This window comes from Pollicipes pollicipes, unplaced genomic scaffold (assembly GCF_011947565.3).
Source record: "Pollicipes pollicipes isolate AB1234 unplaced genomic scaffold, Ppol_2.1 Scaffold_5724;HRSCAF=6776_pilon_pilon_pilon, whole genome shotgun sequence".
In the NCBI taxonomy this organism is placed as follows: Eukaryota; Metazoa; Arthropoda; class Thecostraca; order Pollicipedomorpha; family Pollicipedidae; genus Pollicipes; species Pollicipes pollicipes.
Window position 1 is genome coordinate 30,792,457 of NW_023596746.1, and position 19,611 is coordinate 30,812,067.

The 19,611-nt window shown below is 56.6% G+C and overlaps 1 long non-coding RNA gene across 1 annotated transcript in view; it reads right to left on the bottom strand.

The window, feature by feature from the left end:
* Positions 1–313: 313 nt before the first annotated feature.
* LOC119103562 (uncharacterized) overlaps positions 314–19,611 on the bottom strand; it is a 46,869-nt gene continuing 27,571 nt past the window's right edge. The window contains exon 3 of the long non-coding RNA XR_005094778.1: positions 314–435. This is a non-coding gene — a long non-coding RNA (uncharacterized LOC119103562). The remainder of the gene's footprint in view (positions 436–19,611) is intronic.

Consider the following 19,611-nt stretch of genomic DNA (forward strand, 5'->3'; position numbering starts at 1 on the left):
GACACCGATAGCTGGAATATTTGGAGTCAAGCCGATACTCGGATAAGCATCTTGATATAGACATTCAAATGTTTAACCAACGTAAACAACATTTGGAGCACACCGTCACCATATCTGTGAGGACATACAAGATAGGACATAGGACACAGGATAGGAGAGGACATAGGACACTGTCACAATATCTGTGAGGACAATGCGGTACTTACTCTAGCAGGTAACAGACTGAAGACACGTGCCTTGCATGTTTACATCGTAATCGAGCCCTCATCTAAATATCGTGAGCTACTGGAAATGACGTGCATACTTACACTGTGCAGTTTATCCTTCTTGTACCAGACGTCGTCCTCCTCCTCCTGATAGGCGGCTTCGAGGTTCAGGTCGTCCCGCGACCGACTCAGGATGCGGCGACGGCTCACCATCTCGTTGGATGCGTTTCTGAAAAAAGACCGTATGGCTTAGCCGACGTGGGCAGTGGGTGTAGATGGCGCCGGCCATCGTGTCTCGCCTGTCGCTCAAGGGGGAGGGACGCTTGTTGGCCAGGCTGTTGCCGCGTGAGCACATTTGCCGCCGCTGTTAAATGAGCGACGCCGGGGTTTCAAATAGTTGTAACCACCCCATTCTTCCTTACGATTTCTGGGCTTTAGGAGTTGGCTGCCGAGGTTGCGTCGGGATGACTCACTGTTATGAGCTACTCAAGTGAGAACCGAGGCTAGAATGCTGAACCCAGGAGCTATTAGGAAACATGATTTGCCTGGGAGACATATGTCGGCGGCTGCCGAGGGAGACAAAGGCAGGCTGCCGTAAACGTTTGGAAATGGCTGGTCGGAGGGAAACTATTGTAAAACGGCCACGTCATGTCCCTACCCAGCCGTTGCCAAATCACGACGCGCCGATACCACTGTTACGCCGGTTAAAGGGAAAGCTCGTCTGGTCACGTGCCCCTTAGCCGACGCTGTTCATCGTACACCTTTTGAAACGCGCCACGGGAGTGAGGTCGGTTCACCGCCAAACAACACGAACGATTCGTGATATCAAGCTCGTCTTGTCCGCATGTCAGCTAACCCGTTCAGCAAAACACCGCGGCTCAAATTAGTCCAGCTTCCAGCCAAGGCCAGCGCTCAGCAGAGCACGCACCCTGACTGGTCAGCGCCAACAGGCCGCCCAAACCTGCCACGGCGGCAGCGCCGGACCCCAGCCGCTGACGAGCGCGGGCGCAGCGGCGCGGCCAGTTTTTACCCGGCCCAGCGTCACGCCACGGAGAAAGTACAGCCGGTCCTGGCTAAGACACCGCCGCCGCTCCAGTTCATTAAACAAGCTAGCCGGGCTGAAAAAACCGGCGCCACAGAGGCCGCCCCCGGCGCCGCTCTCAAACCGATGGCTGCTGTCCAGAGCTGACGTCGGTCGTTTGATGGAAGGGGGAAGTAATACACCACACGCGCGCGCAGCTTCGGCGCAGGCTAGCTTACTGAAAATCCCAAATATGGCACGCGGCATGACGCCAACTAACTGAGGGCTGTTTGGAATATAGCGGACTCAAGCGCTAACGAGCGTGAAGTGTTGAAGCGTTGGCTTGCATTGAATGCCATGAACGTTTTTGTACGGACCGCTCAAAGCTTGGCGAAGGCACTGAACGGATGCCACTGTCGCCTGACCGTGACGTTACTTCCGCCTGCGGAACGGCGAGCGATAGCAATCCGCAAGCATTCCAAGCGAGTTTTGCTATGATTCACGTGCCGACCGTGAAACACGCAACGGGCCGAGGCTTCAGGGAAATCGTTCGCTGTCAGTGGCGTATCCGTTTTTGTCTAATCGAGCGGCCCAGCTGCAGACCCAGTCCACAATGGACGGGTGTCCTTCAAGCCCGAGGTATGCAACACTCGCTCTGCGGTTGGGCCACACTGACCCAGATGTCCGGTTGGTGGCGTTGCCAGATACTAATAACGATCCGCTTAGCGCGGAATGTCTTTGATAAGTGGATCGAGGGCGTGACAGGTGAGAACTCTCGCCTGGTATGCATTACGTCACTGCAGGGAACCACGAGCGCAGACGTAGTGAGTGCTGTTTGAGTGGTAGCTGTATTATAGCTGGTGCTTGACGGGCGCACGAGCGGACGGCATTTCATGACGCGGCAGCTTTGCGGCGCGTGCGAGTTTTGACGTTGAAGGGCCACTCGCTCATGTCGATAAGATCTTGTGGGAACGTAGAAGCAAGCTGTATTCTGTCGAGTTGATGCGTTGAAACGAAAAGGACACGTGGACAAGACATGCGTGTCATGTGACAACTTTCCACATAAGATGTGCTGAACTGGTTTACAATGTTCCAGAACATGACATTGAGGCAGGTTGTTGACGACAAGCCGCATCATGCGGAAGTAACAAAAAATTGTGAACACAAATCACATTTTGAAGTGTTTGCAATCCTAACATATTCAACGTACCCGTGCAAGCTCGCACAAACACAGCTGACAGAGCGTTTTAGCCGAGCCTGTTGTTATTCAGAAAGGCAGATACTATCATCTGATAGAAACATTATATAATGGTAGGTGAGCCGCCTGCCATTACGCTAAATTACATTCCCGACTAAACCTATCTCAGCATAATAACACAGCGGGCACTGCAACGTCCTCGTGGCGTGCTGAACAAAGGCACTTCCATTCAATCACATGGTGACCACTGATCATTTGGAGCCAATTAATGGCACGCTGATTGATTGTGAAGCCTTGAGAACCACTTTCAGGCCGGTGACCAATCAGCGACTGGCGGCCCTGTGACGTCACCAGGGACCGCGCCCTGTCACAAGGGGCTGCGCTGGCTGCCCGGAGCCGGCAGGTCCCCTCCAACTGACGCCAACACCCGCTGGAGGCATTTCTGTTGGATGGCGACGCCTGGTCGGGTTTTCCATTGTATTTCTATTCCCGATGTCATTCCATTTCAGATGGAACAGAATGGCACTTCCGTCTTTTAGAGGGAATGTTCCAAATTTGAGGATATTGAAGCAGATATCCGATATGACGGAAAAGTTAACATATGACTATTGATATACTTTTAAATAAAAAAGGCTGTCCTGGACAACACAATCTCTCTATTTAGCAAATACGCTCCTTATTATGTCACTGTTTGGGTCATGGATCGTTTGTATGATAGCATTCACTTGCCGTGCTTCAATCACCCGAGAGGTGGCCCGCGGCGGTGCTGAGTGTGTGCTAAACCAAATATCATAAGATGCTCGTGTGCCGGCCCTTTTCGGGACGTTTGTGCTTATTTATGAGTGAGTTTAAGATTTTTACGCGAATTTGCATGCTCAGGTATAGCGCTGTTCTTAAGGTATTTGATTACAAGTCTTATTTCCGTAACAGCTAGGAGGGATGTACAACTTCTTATATTGCGCAGCACAAAACGTTGTTCATGTTAGCATATTGCTTAGCTTGCACAACATTGGGTAGGAGCTAATTGACGGCCATTGCATCTGGAAGTCGTTCTTATGCACGACAGATATGAACGAGTTAACAATTATATTTTTATTGACCCGGAACTCCACATGGCCAGTGGAAAAGTAGAATTTCAGCAACGTTGTTATGGTGGTATGAATGTTTGGGTAGCCTTTAAATGACCTGCAAATCTTCTTGGGCTTGTAGCTCAGAAACTAGAAAGTTTTGGATCCTTAGAAGAGCAGGGCTGTAAACTGCATCGAATTGTTCTTAAGATGGCTATTTCAGTTAAAAATCCCATACAAATTTGGAACACTCCCTTTAAAGAGGCATTTACAGCTGCAACTACTCACGACCCCTGTGATGGCCCTGGGCAAGCCCCCCCCCCCCCCCCCCCCCCCCCTCTTCCCGAGTGTCTGCGACGCGGTGTGTACATGTCGGCGAGACATGCAGGATTGGGTTTGTGATCAGCCGACCCGAAGTGGCGTCTAATCATTAGTCAATAACCCGGAGCCCTTGACGCAGCATTTACAACTCCAATTGGTGTGCCTTCGGCGCCACGACCCCTTGCTCCACGCCTCGGTTTCATTCGGCGCTACTGAGCCTGTTCCAGTTGGGATGGCCTCATCACGTGCGGCGCGGCGCGGCCTGAGAGACGCCGGCATGCAGACGGGGGGGGGGGGGGGAGGGGCGGGGAACGGGCGTGGATCATTTTCGTCATCGGTAAAAATACCGGTCCAAGGTCGCCCGGCCAGTTAACGCTGCCGATAACTGTTCGGACCCCGAAGGCTAACCGGCCAGCCTGCTACGCTGCCAGCACGGACGCGGGGCTGGAGGGCGGCTCCGCTCAGGCGGAACGGTTCGCTCCTGCCCGTGGGAACAAACCTAGCGCAAAAGCTGTCGCGCGCGGAACGTCCTGCTGACACAGAACAGCGGACCGTTCTCGCTCCCCCCCCCCCCCCCGCGAACTCATCACCGAGCGGGACCAAGATAAACATGCACGCGGAGGTTCAATGCCGTCATTCCTGTGGTGGGTCGACCTCCCTCGCTGTCAGCGCAGAGACCGTTGCCACGCGCAGAGTGTCTACAAAGCGCATTTAACTTTGAGTTCATATCAGCCTGACCCAAATACCCAGGCATTGTTCTGCATCGATCGGTTTTGATACGCTTGGGCCTGTGCATAACTTACGTTACGCATTTTTGGCACTTTTTCCAACCGGGCTCCTTTCCTGCTCACTGCTAAGGATGAGAGAAAGCCACCTCCTCCCAGCAAACTTGTTAAAATGTTTGTTACAATTTCGTCATGAAGCTATCCGAGTCTTGTTCGCGTGCTACGCTTCGGTTACGCTTGACCAAGACCCTCCCCCCCCCCCTCCATTGCGTGTAGAGATGTATAAACGGGCCCAGAAATACTGTATGATCAGTTTAGGTATCAGCATTATTTGCCATTGTCTCTTTATCTATGCAATATATCAACTCCATAGTTTGTCTTTTTCTTGGCAGATCAGTATATTTTAAGTGACATCCGGCCATCCTATGCCATATGCATCAGTGCATATTGAGGTGAATGCTGAATGCTTGTAACCGTTATGCAGCTCAGTTATGGCAAGTTCCCCAAACAGACGAGGGATTAAACACAAGGGATGTGCGCGAACAGGCACACAAGTAGGTAGACATTAGACGGCTATGAAACCCACACAGACTTTTCAAACGAAGTCAATTTATTTCACACCAGGATTTCTAGTATTCTGAAAGTGTCTTGAAAATATTTTGAAAACTACTGTCAACGAAGGCATTGTTGACGTGTTAAAACACTTCTCTAGCATGTAGTTATATCTACTTGCGACATACCTTGAACTAGATGTAGGAGGACTTGGAAATGTATTTCGGTGGTATTTTGAAGCATTATGTGGTAACCACAGCGTGTACTTTTCGGAGACAAAATCAAACATATGAAAGCCCTACCGCATCACAGAAACATGATTTAAGAACGATGGGCTAAGAGCTATACCAACAATGTTATTAGCTGCAACATTATAATGAATTGCCTTCAACACTGGCAACGGGAAGAATTAAAGCACCTTTGAAAAACAAAAATACAGGATACAAATTAGCCAAATGCCACAAAGACCTTGCATACTTTTGTAAAAACCTTGTGCATTCGTCACTCGACCTTTCCTTGCAAGACAGAAGGTTGGACAATGGAGACGATTATCGGCATTAAGCTTACATATTAGTCTCGTTTTTAACATGCAAGCAATAAAGCCGTAAGCAAACTGCTAACCTTGTGACGAATGACACAACAAACTTTGACAAATGGGAGGACGCAAATTATGAAATCCACACGACGTTACTGCTTACTTTTGTTGTGCTCGATCTGGCTGGAAAGCTGCTTAAAAAACAATATGAAGCCTATTGCCAGCAAGAAGCAAGCTATAATCGTGAGCATGTAAGGTCGAGCACACTGATTGTTCGTTTCTTAACCGTTATGTGCGGCAGTTTCTTTCACTTCAGAATAGAGGATGGTTGATTACAACAAGCGATGGCTTTTGCTGTGCCCGTTGGTCCTTGTGAGCCCAAATTTACTCAAATGATCCACACAAAAAAAAAAACAGTGACGGCGGCCACCATCGCTTGCAATCTAACTTCATGGTCAAGATGACGAGGCAGCTTTATCTGACGCTACCCTCCTGAATAATGCAACGTGCTTAAGTATGCAAGGATTGCCAGCTCCACAGTGCAAGGCTGCAGCGCAGAGCATTGCATGCATGTTGCAATCAGCACCTCAATAATGCGCATTACATTCCATGATCTCAGATAAGGTATTGGAACTATAACGCTGCAACTATGAGGCATCAATGGCGTATTACACTGTCATATTACGGTTTTTCAGAAATTTCAAACATAACTCACGGTGTTAGACTATATTACTCTAATATATTTCAAATCACTGCAATGCGAGCCGCAAGGTAATACAGCATCCTCCCACGTGTTTGCCCTGGGTACTAGGCCTTCACGGTCCGCGCGGCACAAGCAGGGTACCGCTCACTTCCCCACCCGCACACCTGGAGGGTATTGCGCGTTCCCCGGCAGCAGCTAGTGCCCACGTCTCACCAGAGGCCACCAGAACTTCTCTCATATCCTCGCCCGCACAGCCAGCGAGTCTCTCCTGGCTCCCCGGTGCGGTCGGCGCGTGTCCCCCCTCACGTTTGCCAACGCGGCCGGCACGTCTCCCATGTTCCGCCAGCGGTCGGCGCGTCTCCCATGTCTCGCCAGCGCGGTCGGCGCGTCTCCCATGTATCCCTGCGCGGTCGGTGCGTCTCCCATGTCTCCGCCAGCGGTCGGCGCGTCTCCCATGTCTCCGCCAGCGCGGTCGGCGCGTCTCCCATGTATCCGCCAGCGCGGTCGGGCGTCTCCCACGTCTTCCGCCAGCGCGGTCGGCACGTCTCCCATGTCTCCGCCAGCGCGGTCGGTGCGTCTCCCACGTCTCCGCCGCGCGGTCGGTGCGTCTCCCATGTATCTGCCAGCGCGGTCGGCACGTCTCCCATGTCTCCCAGCCCGCGTCGGTGCGTCTCCCACGTCTCCGCCGCGCGGTCGGCACGTCTCCCATGTTCCGCCAGCGCGGTCGGCGCGTCTCCCCATGTCTCCGCCCAGCGCGGTCGGCGCGTCTCCCATGTATCCGCCTGCGCGTGTCGGCACGTCTCCCATGTCTCCGCCATCGCGGTCGGTGCGTCTCCCACGTCTTCGCCAGCGCGGTCGGCACGTCTCCCATGTCTCTCCGCCAGCGCAACCAGAGCTCATCGGCTGTTCTCCCGTGCGGTTGCCTCCGCGCGTGGGCCAGGTCGGACCGCCGGCAGAACAATGAATGAGACGCGCATTGTCTTCGATATTGTGCTGGCCGAGAGCTGGAGAGCGGCAGCGACACCCAGTGCGCGTGTGCGAAGCGGACTCGCCATCAGCTCGTTCGCCTCCAACGTGCCGTGCCAGTCCTAGTCTTGCGGTTTTGGGTTTGGATCGTCGGATTAGGGCACATATGCGTTGGTTCGCAAAAGGGTCGGCGTTTTGTGCCCTATAGGGTCTTTGGAATCAAAAGTTTGAAAGGGCTTACACGAAATAGGCCGCTCCGAAGAAAATGAGGTCAGAGGAATAGCGAATTGTCAAGTTAAAATGGTATCGACGTGTTAATGATTCAGTCAACCTGTAATACAAGATTGGTTCTGAATTAGCGTTAGTAACCCTTCTGGCCAAACAAGTCATCACCGAAGTGACAACCTCGATTGTGATAGCCACACCAGCGGAAGCATTTAAGCGGTCGCGGTGACAACGAGGGGCCTCAGGGTCACGACGGCTCAAAAGACATCCACACACCGAATTCGAGGGCAATTTCGACAGTTAGGCATCGTTTTCACCCTCTAATGCTGCTGGAGAGCCATTGACCTCAGCTGATTAAGGCATTGACCCAATTGCGGTGGGGCGGGCGGCGGTAGACCCCGGTTCGTCCGCGCCGGTGTGGCGAAACTCGCCTCGGAGGGACCTCGAGATCCCTCCCCTCCCCCCCCCCCCCCCCGCCGGGACGCGACAATTGAACGGATCATCGGTACGCGGCGTCGCGCCGTCGAGCATCTCGTCCTCAGACACGCCGCCTCTCGGCAGCTCCAGCGAGGCTCGGCGGCCGGCGAGGCGAGGCGCCCGGCGAGGCGCAGCGAGGCGAGGCGAGGCGCCCGGCGATCGCCTCCGCCCGCCTCGCGCGCGCGGCGGCCGACTCGAGCCGGCGACAGATGTTTCCCGGCGGCTGGAGAGATCGCGGTCAGTGTCGGCGCGGTGTGGGCGAGCCGGCGCTCTGCTCGGAGGCTGCCTGAGCCGCCTCGAGAGAGTCGAGAGGCGTCATTTACGGCAGCCGTGTTCTGACGAACAGCGGACAGAATGCAGGCCAGAGGAAAGTGAAATGGCATTAGAGCCCCGTCTCTGTCCTAGCAGGACGAGGGGCGTTGCCGTCTTCATCCTCATCGAGCGGCGTTGTGCAACTTATGCTATTCCGTATTCATGCGAGAAAGCTGTAGCGTGCATGACGTGGAGGCAAAAAGGCGGCTGCTGGCTGGCATGTGAAGGTGCCATTCGTTCGCGACAGGGCAGGTCCAGACCTTGCGCAAAATTTGCCAGTTGTTTCGGTGTACGCCCATGATTTCAAGCTGCGTCACTGTATGCAAATTACCGCACAACCTGGAAGATACGCCGCGCAACGAGATCACTAAATGGGCCACCAGTTCATCTCAAACGAATTCGGACCACGGGAACAGTACGCAGCGTGCCCAAAGCGCCAACAGAACACGTCAAACACAAGGTAGGAATCAGTAACTCGACAATTCACAACTCGTCAGCAGCCACTTGCCAACGGAGAGGGGTTACGCGGACGACTCAACTGACCTCTTGGAGTTTCCCGGACGGTGTATGGGCAGAAAGTCGTAAGTTTTATCCTCACGCGCCTCTGACCCTCTCTGTCCGCCGCGAGGACGTCCCGAGTACGGGTCCTCTATCTCTTCATACGGCGGATGGGGGCGCGGGTTTCTGTACGCCATGGCTGCGGCGACAGCTGCGAGGAGCGTCCAGCCCCCCAGGTCACACAGGCCCTCGGACGGGCGCGCTCGTGACCGGGTCACCGGTCACGGCTGGGTCACGCACGGACACCAGGTCAGGTCGTCGTCACGGCCCAAGACGTGGACGCTCTCGGACCAGTCACTGCTGCTGCCGCTCAGCGCCACCACCAGTCACTGTCCCGCCGTACGCCGCAGGCCTTCGCCGCTCACCGGCTCTGCAGCGGCGCGCTCCGCTCGCCGTGCTGCGGGGGCGCACACTGCGACGAGCGGCGCTGGCGGCGCGGCTGGGCTGACCGCTCACCGCCGGCGGCCGGCCAAGGCTGACGACCGGGCCAGCCGGCCACACCTAGCGCCGTAACCCGGCCGGTCGGCGCCCGCGGCCGGTCGACCCGCCGTCTCGAGGTCGCGCCCGCGCCCCTGCCGCGGCCAGGTCCCGACGGACGGCCGAGGTGCGCGCCTGCGGTCGCGACGTGACCTGAGCACTAACGTGACCCGGCCGGTCAGAGACACGCGGCTGAACGCTGTCCCGACTCCGTTCGTCCACCGCACGACTGTCCACGGCCGTTTTCACACAAGTCCTGATCGGGTTCGACGTATACGCTTTTCCCAGCGGAGTCCGCTTTCTAACCATCCGACGGGCGTTATGTTCGCGACCACGGGCGCACCATAAGAGCCAGCACAGCCCTGAATTTTAACCATCGCGCACTTTACAACTAACGACCGTACAACGTTATGCTGTCGGTCAAAAGCCATGCAGTCCTCATCCTCATCCTCATCCTCATCAGCCGCCAAATTAAGATTTGCCAAATATTTGCCGCCGGCCTCTTTCTTGTCGGGTGTCTGGCGGCCGGCGCGCCAGCTTCCAAATCTGTCGAGCGACAGTTTGGCCGGCGCGAGCCATCTGGCCCTAGCGCAGCGGCGCTTCCCACCCTCAGTAGGCGGCCGGCGGCCCGGCCCGGCGACGGCATCAGGGGAAAAAGCTGCCGACAGACGCGACCAGGACCGCTCTCGCCAGCCAACGCCATGCGTGTCAACAAGGCACTGGAACAGCGTGGATCCTTCTAAAAATGGCAGCCGGGTTCCGGAGTTGGCACAACATTGGACTCCTCGTTATGGAAGCAAGGTGATATAGATGCCCAGGTAATATACCAGTTGCACATGGAAGTGGACGTGGTCCGCCACCTGGCCCCGCTTCCGTTGACGTGTTTGGTCAAGATCAGAAGACTAATGGTCGCAAGCGTGCAATCGGCGCATTATCGCATTAACCCAGCGTAAAAACGCGATTTGGAAGTATCCAAAGGGACCACTCTGGCTTTTCCGGGGCCCGCTCTGTAGAAAGCCGGTAGCGATGGTCTGATTGGTTTCACGGCAGGCCCCTTTTTGCGGCGCTGGTTTTTGAGCGCAAGAAGCAATCGTGGGCACTGAAGATTCCCACGCCATGGCCTAATGTGGCACCGGCGCTGTAACCAGCGCGGTATTGCAAGCACCACAACAAGCACGCAATCGCGTGCTTGTCTGGATCATGTGCTGCGGCGGGGTGTTGCAACCACTTCAATAAACTCCCATGCGCAGGCGCGCCGCACTGGTGGGCCTGTCTGATCCGTGGGATTCTCGAAGTCGGTGGTTTAGATTGTGACGCGTGATAGCAAATCACATTGGTTTCTGCATCCATGTCACGAGTAGGCTCTCCGATGATCTTGTTGGACGTGACGCCGAGTCACGGTTCATTCCTGCAATCCGCTAGATAACTTTTTATCACTTTCATGCACCACCGCGCCATGCCAGCACTGTAGTTTTATTTCGCGGGAGCATCTGGGAACAGCTGCGTTTGATTGTGTACGTGTTGCGTATATAGAGCGTCCACTTTTAAGGTCTAGATCATGTGCTCCGTTTAAGTAGGCCACGTGGTAAGGATACTTATCGGCAGTGAAGCAAGCAAGACCTCAAATGTAGCTGTTGTAGTTGGCGTGTTTTATAATATACACAGCGTCTGGCCAGGGTAATGAAGTTTCTAATAAAGCATGCACGAGCGCAATCGGAAATTGGCCTCTGAGTTTTACTGCTTAGTTGCATATGTATAACTGAACTGAACTGAAATGCAATGACCAGTTAATTTCTCCGGTAAAATATTGGATGTTTTCCATGCCTTTGTGTTCAAGATTGTGGTTTTACCACTCATAAGCGGGCGGTGTTCCCCCCTTACGAACATCGTGCATACGTCTTTAGAGGTGACAGGTGAATTTTTGGACATTTTGCATTTTATCTGAAAGGGTCAATTACTTACTAAGCTAGACCACTGAGCTATAGCATCGTTTTCCGGGTTTGTACGTTTGTACTTACGAAATATTTGTCATTAACGCACCGACATTCACCAGGAATCTTCGAGGTCAAAGCGAGACCTGGTAAAGTCTTGAAGTTCGCCTCAAATTACGTCCGTACCGCTTGGCCATTATCAAACATCACTGCCACGTGTCATTGATGACGTCGGGGTCATTCCAAGTCAAGGATGCTGCAGGTGAAGTTATGCGATGCGTCTAAGTTTCGGAGTGTATATTTTGTAGCTCCAGAATGATCGCTGCATATTGACATCGCGACATTTCATATGTATGCACGGCATCCGTAATAGCTTCGTAATGGTTGGAAAACATCGTACCGCAGCATATATATATATATATATATATATATATATATATATATATATATATATATATATATATATATTCAAGTATAATGCTACAGGCGTCCATCACTACTCGTGCGTCCTTTGACGACCCTGTCGATGTGCACATCGCAACCCAAGCCCGATGTTTTATTAGCCGTTCCGTTCGTCACTAGCCTTGTTTACTTGTTCAGTCGTGGCGACCTTCAGTGAGCATTTCAACGGGTGTTCGGGGTGGAACTGGGGTGGTGCGCGCGTGCATGGGCACATCGCCCCGAGATACAGCTCTGGACGTTCCCACCACGTAATCCAGCCACCGCAACAAACACCTAAAGAACCACGCCATTGGAAATCAAGACTGCCCCCCGGCGCGGGGCGATTATTCAGCGAAGCCGAAAGTGGTACTAATAGTTCACTGTTGCCGACTGCGCCGGCCGGTGAAGTTCATGTGTCAGGGACGACACGCGCAGAGGGTGGCCCACAGGCGCCCCGGAGCGCCATCCATCACAGACCAGCCGGCGGGCACGCGGAGAGCAGCGGCAGGGGCCACCGCACGGTGCGCCGAGCGACCCGCTGCTATCAGCAGCGCCGACAGTGCGTTAACAGATAAACGCTTTTTTTTTTTACTCTGAGCCATTGCTTCATGGAACGGTTCCTTCTGTGAACTTGGCTGAACCCGATCGAATTCCAGTGTGGTTACCCCCGTCACAGGCATTAGCGATTCTAATCGGCCTTATTAGGACCGCGGTTAACCTAATTCTTAGAGCCCTGCGAGGTCCTGCCTTGTTATTCATTTCAGTGTCGCGAATCGTGATCGAGCTTGATTAAACTCGGCGTAATGCCCTTGCTGTTGTCATGCCTCACCCCCGCCTGCTGTGGCTGTGTCTAATCCGTAACTTATGGTCAGCCCGCCCACCATACCCGTGCTACGCCCATCATTCACCGCGGTCCTGCCCCCTGCCGATGTCCTCTCACCGGTCCGCGTCCTGTCCGTGTCTTCTTACCTGTCTGCGCCCCGTCCAAGCCCTCTCGTCGGTCTGCGCCCCGCTGATGTCCTCTCACCGATATGCAGCCTGCCGATGTCTTCTCACCAGTCCGCCTCTGCCGCTGTCCTCTCACCGGTCCGCCCTGCCTCTGTCCTCTCACCGGTCCGCGTCCTGTCCATGTCTTCTTACCTGTCTGCACCTTGTCTATGCCCTCTCGTCGGTCTGCGCCCTGCTGATGTCCTCTCACCTGTCCGCCCCCTGCCGATGTCTTCTCACCAGTCCGCCTCTGCCGATGTCCTCTCACCGGTCCGCCCCTGCCGCTGTCCTCTCACCGGTCTTCGCCCAGCCTCTGTCCATTCACCTGTCCGCCCCCCTACCGCTGTCCTCTCACCGGTCTGCGCCCTGCCGCTGTACTCTCATAAATACGTACGCCCCCTGCCGCTGTCCTCTCACCGGTCTGCCCCCTGCCGATGTCCTCTCACCGGTCTGCCCCTGCCCCCCGCCCAGTCAGACACAGGAGCGGCGCCGTACTTCCCGCCAGGCCGGAAGCGCGGCCCGTGACATGCAGGTCGTCGCACGCGCCGTCGGTGCAGTACGGCTTCCGGCTTCTCACCAGTCGCGCTGCCTGGCTAGCCATCATATCCTGTCATTATACAGCGCCACACTCTGCCGGCGACCGGCAAGGACAGCGGAACCATTAGGAAGGACCTCATTTAGGCGGCATGCCTGGACCGTGAAGCCTTGCGTTGCGCTTAAGGGCGCTTAAGCGGGTTTCATTCCGCGGCGTGTCGTAAAATTGCCCTTTTTATGCTCACGCTAATGAAGACCAGTTACCCAGCATTGCTACAGCTAGAGCGGGGTAAAGGTAAGCGAAAGCGGCTCTTGCCACCATGAGCTGAAGTTGTTTGTGCGCCCCGAACGAGCCAACAGCTTCCGAAACAGACCATAACTAGACGCGGCGTGACGCGGCTCACACGTTTAGCCGCGTCCTGGCCACCTGACTTCAGCGAGGTGGCGCCAGCGCTGCATGCAAAGCCGCGCTGTGCTCTCCCGCGCGGTCCCCTCGCTGCTGCCCAGTGAGCCCAGTGGAAGGCTTGCACGCGAAGAAAGCAAGAGTTTCTAGAAGACGGCCGCAGCTGCAGGCGGGGCAGTGGTCCGCATCAGGCCGGCGCTGGCACGCCGTCTCGCCGCTTTCGCTGCAGGAAGTGCCGGCCGACTGCACGTGCACACGGCGGCCGTTGTGCACGCATGACCCGCCGGTTTGACGGGATGGCGGTGCGAGCGCCCGGCAGCCGAGGTGCTCAAAATACAACAGCTGGTACGCTGGGAGATGTGCTCGCGTTGATCACGACCTAACTGGATCAAACGTGCTGAGGAGTTCAAACAGGTACAACGTAGGCACAGCAATGCCAACGACCCACGCATACCTTGTGATGTCGCACGCTGTAATAAACTGCGCAATAAATCAGCGCGCCAGCAATGCCTCTGGCTCAAGCTCTGGCTCGGCCAGGTATGCGAGTATGAAGGCATGTACTGGCCTGGCTTAAGCTTGGAACCTGCCGGGTATGCCAGTGTGAAGAAACACGATGGACTAATTTGTGGTTTTGTCCCTACAATTTAATGTCCCATTGTGTTGGCCTTCAGTCAGCCGCTTGAGGTGGCTGCTGTGGAAAAGGCACATGAGGGATCATGACTTCCCTCAGTGGTTCCTGAACAAAACAAAGTGATCCTCGGGAGTTCCGGCAATTGTCGTTCATCAACGAACCACCCGGTCGTGGCTTGTAGGCGTAGCACTCTTATGCACCGGAGCCGAATAAAATGCAATACAAGATGTACCTGAGCTTGTTATGCAGCGCCCAGTCTGGAAAACGCGCGACTGAGCTCCTAGGCGCTAAACCAGTGATCTGTCGCTCGAAGAAATGAGCCAGGTGGGTGTTGACTCTACCCGTTCTTCGATGCCTCAAGAGCTTTTTCGGCTGGACTTTATAATGACGCCCTTAAGCACCGCCCGTCGTAGCGACGCCTTCCGACACAGCGAACAGCATCGCAGCCCATCCCAGACAATCCGCCGGTTCGATGCCACCCTCCACCCGCACCCGTCCGGACAATTTTCCGAGCCACTTCGCCGCACACGCTCTCCCTGATCCCTGCGCCCAATCCCGACTCAGCCCGACCCAAATAAAACCCGACGTGTTCGTTGGCCAACTCGCTATGCGCCCAGCATCCTGACGGCTCGAGAGGGCATTGGGACCGGCGGCCGGACCCGCGGGCCGTCCCGCAGTGGAGCGGGCGTCGCACCGAGCCCCGAGCGCCGGGTCGCCGCGTGCCCTCCAAGGTCCAGGCGGCGGTGCGCCGGCCAGCCGGCTCCTCGCGGAGAAAGTGGCTGCACGGCCCGCGGGCTGCACTCAAGGTCCGGCCGCGGCGCGGCGCCACCGTCGCCACCGACGCCTCCCGTGATGGGGCGGCCTCCCCCGAGACCCGGGACACTCTTGGAGTAGGAAGCCCCTCACCAGATGACGGGGGGGGGGGGGGGCGCCGCCCGTGACCGCGGCCCGTTAGCCGCCTGGCGCCGACACCGGTTTCCCAGCTCGGGCCCGGCGTGGCGGCGGGGTGAGACCACAGCACGGCCTCATGTGCACCTCCTTCCGCCGACCGGCTCTCTAAGGTCGCCGGGCCTCGCCAGCCTCCCGAGCGGGCTGCACGCCGCGGAAATGACTTCGCAGGCTTTCCGCGCGGCACGGGCACGCCGCCGGCGCCGCCGCTGCGCCGGGACGGCGCTCGCGACGCGCGTGGCTCGGCGCGGCGCTCCCCAGACGCGCACAAACACCTGGCGCCGCGTTCAGGGATTCGAGGGGAGCGGGTCGCGAGGGTCCGATCATCGCCTGTCAATCAGTCCAACCATGGGGGACCGAGCGCTGTCCGCCTAGGCGGCGTCAACGACCCACTTAGCGGACCACGATTAGGGAGGGGGCTATTTGGTGCTTCGGCTCGGTTGCCAGGCGCGGCTGGTGAAGCCTTGCGACTTGGCCGGAGGTGCCACGATGGGACTGCGGGAGCGCCGTGGTGGTGTCGGAACGCAATGTAGCGCCATTCCAGACCGCCGAGCCCGTCACGCCGCTGGCAAAGGCGCCAGCTGCCCCAGGTCTCTTGTGGTTTCTGCGTCTGTTCAGATTTATGCACTGTTCCGGAACTGGACGCTTGTGCGTGTGAACACTTTCACTGACGAAGCAATCAGTTTCAGAGCTGATGGAATCAAATAGGCGACGTGACGGATTTGTAAATTGAGCAAGTGTGCACTGGTTTTGCTCCTTGAAGTGAGACCACGAGGTTGGAAAGCATCTGAGATACCCTGGCCTCTTTTAGAAAGGCAAACACAGCGCGTCTCTGCGTGGTTCGTATTGCGCATGCGCGCTGATTATTGGCCTTCTGAGGTCGTTGGAAGGTAATTGCTGAGGGCTATCCGAGCAGTATGTCATTAGTTAGAATCATACATCATATCCGCCATGCGTGCCACGAAAAGCACGCATTCCGAACGAATCGGATTGTAAATTACATATATGCCAATCGCATCAGCCCGTGTCCAGCGTGATTAAAGCGTTATCGATACCCTGCCAGGTCATTTACTGGAGAGGAACGTCGCGGAAAATACCGAGACGGCAGAAGGAGGAAGGTACACACGATTACAAAATGCACGTGGCGAATTAACGTCGCAGAATGATCCTTCCTATGTCGTTGTGCGTAGCGATCGAGGCTATCTTTGCAGCATTTGGAACAACTAGGTCATATCACAGAACATGAAGAACGGGTTGCCATAAAGGCAGAACGGATTAGTTGCTCGGAGTATTTGGAACGGTTGCAACATGGCGGGCAGGCTTTATGACACGAGATTCATATTGCTGCTGGCGTTCTAACCTAATGGCGGTCTAACGTGCCGGCGCATTTAAGGTCGTCAAGTGGCGATGCATAAAAAACGCCTGCCGAGATATCATCGGACCGACGACCGTTGTGAAACAGTACAAGCTCGTTTCTGTTACGTTGTACGCAATGCGAGGTCTGGAGGCCGATATCAGAGATAATGGGATCGGGGACATGGCGACACAGCCGGCCCGCCGCGCCCGGGGGCAATGTCACCAACTGTCCACTCCGCCCGGGGCAATGTCACCAACTGCCCACTCCGCCCGGGGCAATGTCACCCACTGTCCCACTCCGCCCGGGGCAATGTCACCAACTGTCCACTCCGCCCGCGGCAATGTCACCAACTGCCCACTCCGCCCGGGGCAATGTCACCAACTGTCCACTCCGCCCGGGGCAATGTCACCAACTGCCCACTCCGCCCGGGGCAATGTCACCAACTGTCCACTCCGCCCGGGGCAATGTCACCCACTGCCCACTCCGCCCGGGGCAATGTCACCAACTGTCCACTCCGCCCGGGGCAATGTCACCCACTGCCCAGGACAGCCGGCTGCGGACGCCGGGAATGCTTGCTGCCGCCGAGAGCGGGCTGGTCCCGCTTACGAGCAAGGCCGGCGGGTGCCATATCACGCTATCAATGCGTGGCAATCGTAATACGAGGGCTCATGTCTCCCGGATGCCACGGCGGCTGGGAAAGGTTCGGTCGGAGGAGACGTGCGTTTCTGCCGGGGTTTGGATCTTGTTTGTGTAACTCGTGATTTCGTAGCGGTATGTCATGGCTGCGCCGTAACCGACGGTCTAGCCAGAGTCACCATAGTAATCCGATTTGTGTGACAGTTACAAAGACCGTGACTTTAGGGCTGCCAGGATTTCTCGCTCGCGAAAAATGGCAGCATAGCTGAGCGGCTGGGACTGGTCCCTCGACGAGTGTCGCCACTCTCACAGGGGGATTGAAGTCAATCGTGCAGAGCAATACCGGACTGCGATAGGACTTACGCACCGATTCGGGCCAAGCCGTCCGGGCACGGCGTTAGGGCAGGGATTGCGTCCAACAATGATCTGAGACCGGCACCGGTAAGCCCGACCCAAGGCTGGCGTCGTTCGGGCGTGACCTGGTCCACCAGCCGGTGCCACCGAGACCGAGGCTACCGAGGTCCGGGTCCGGCCACCGGGGGGCTCTCCTCCCACGAGCGGCTCTCCCCCAGCCGGCCAGCGTCGCGGCGCCTCGCGCTAAAGTGGGCCGCGACCGCCGCGGCCGCTCTAAAACAGAGCGCCGCCTGTCGTGACCTCCCGAGCCGCGATTCACTTTCGCCGGTCGGTCGGCGGTACCGGCGCGGTTCCGGCGAGGCTCTCCGCCCCGACTGGCATGCCTCGCCCGCCGGACTGGCCGCCAGCTCTCGCTGGCTTAGCTCGTGTGATGCTGTAACCGAACCAGACAGGTGTGTTAGCTGACAGAGGCGGGCGATTAATGCAGTTTTTTGTGTCTGAATTAAATGAAGGTCTTGACCAACCCGTTAACTCGGTTGCCCGAGGCGGCGGTTATTTGGGTTTTTCATTAGGATGTGCAAACTAACCTTGTGTTTCGTTAACACGAAACGCTAAACAAGTCAAGCCATGTCTTCAGACGCATGCTAATCACCTCAGTTCCAGACCGCTCCGAGATGCACGAAAAAGCCTTTGTGATTTATTCATGCCGTGGAGCGTCTGTGACTCTGAAATACAGTGCCGCTCTCCTGATGGTAATGACTCGGTGAGCGTCGCAGGGCCGCCAGGTTTTCCCGTGTCTGTAGCGGCGCGACAGCCCCGCTTACACGGTCTCTGCTGGGTGCGCCACTGGCCCGCACGCGACGATATCGCCGCACGACAGCTTCCCGTGGCGCCGCAACAGCGGCCGAGCGATCGGCCCAACAGCGGCCGCGCGATTACCACAACAGCGACCAGGAGATCAGCCCAACAGCGGCCGGGCGATCGACACAACAGCGGTCAAGAGATCAGCCCAACAGCGACCAAGCGATCGGTCCAACAGCGTCCGAGCGATCGGCCCAACGGCGGCCGAGCGACCGGTCCAACAGCGGCCAAGCGATCGCCACAACAGCGGCCAAGCGATCGGCCCAACAGCGGCTGAGCGATCGCTACAACAGCGATCAAGCGATTGGCACAACAGCGGCCGAGCGATCCGCACAACAGCGGCTGAGAAATCGGCCCAGCATGCCATAGATTCCCAACAGGGACCAGGGGAGCGGCGCTAAGTGGGTGGCACAGCGTCTTATGACGCCAACAGCAGCGGCTGATGACCACACAACCCTGGCGGGTCTTGCCCTCCGTGGGCCGCATTCCGACTGTGAAGACCAAGCAGACCACTGGCGACGAGAATGTCATGCATGACGGCCCGACAGCTGCCGGAGCCTGCCCTCATCGGCCGGCACCGCTGCGACGCCCTCTGGCGGGGACCAGTGCCGAGTCGCGCGTCTCTCCTCGCGTCGGATCCGCAGACCAGCACCGAGTCCAAAGGCGGCTCATTATGACCGGGCCGGATATCGGAGGCGATCTGGCCGCCGCGGTCATTAGACGCCAAAGACTCCGCATAGGGCAATATGCCTGGCAGAGACAAACACTCGTCTCAGCGGCGGCTGTTGTCGGCGATACTTTAGAGCTCACGACCAAGGCTACGACGAATAACAGAGCTAGACAACGCTTGTAGCTCCCAGGGTGGCAGCGGTTGAAGCGGCGAGGATTGTTGAACTGAAGGCTCGGTGAAAGATCGAGCACACCATCCGCCGGGAACTGAAGATGCAGATGCCAGCGAGCCGCAGGGGGCCGACACCCCGGCCTCGACCGTCCCTCCCTCATGTCACACCCGCACTGGTCTTCCATCACGCCGATTGTTGTCGTAAACCGATCGCCTGGCTTCACCGGTCGCTCACGACTCAATAACAAGAGCCGTGCCTGGCCGACGGCTGACTGCGGCAGCGACGCGCGCCGAGCGTCTCGCATTGTGTACTTCCCCTCCTGTCGCCCCCGCAGGGCGATCTC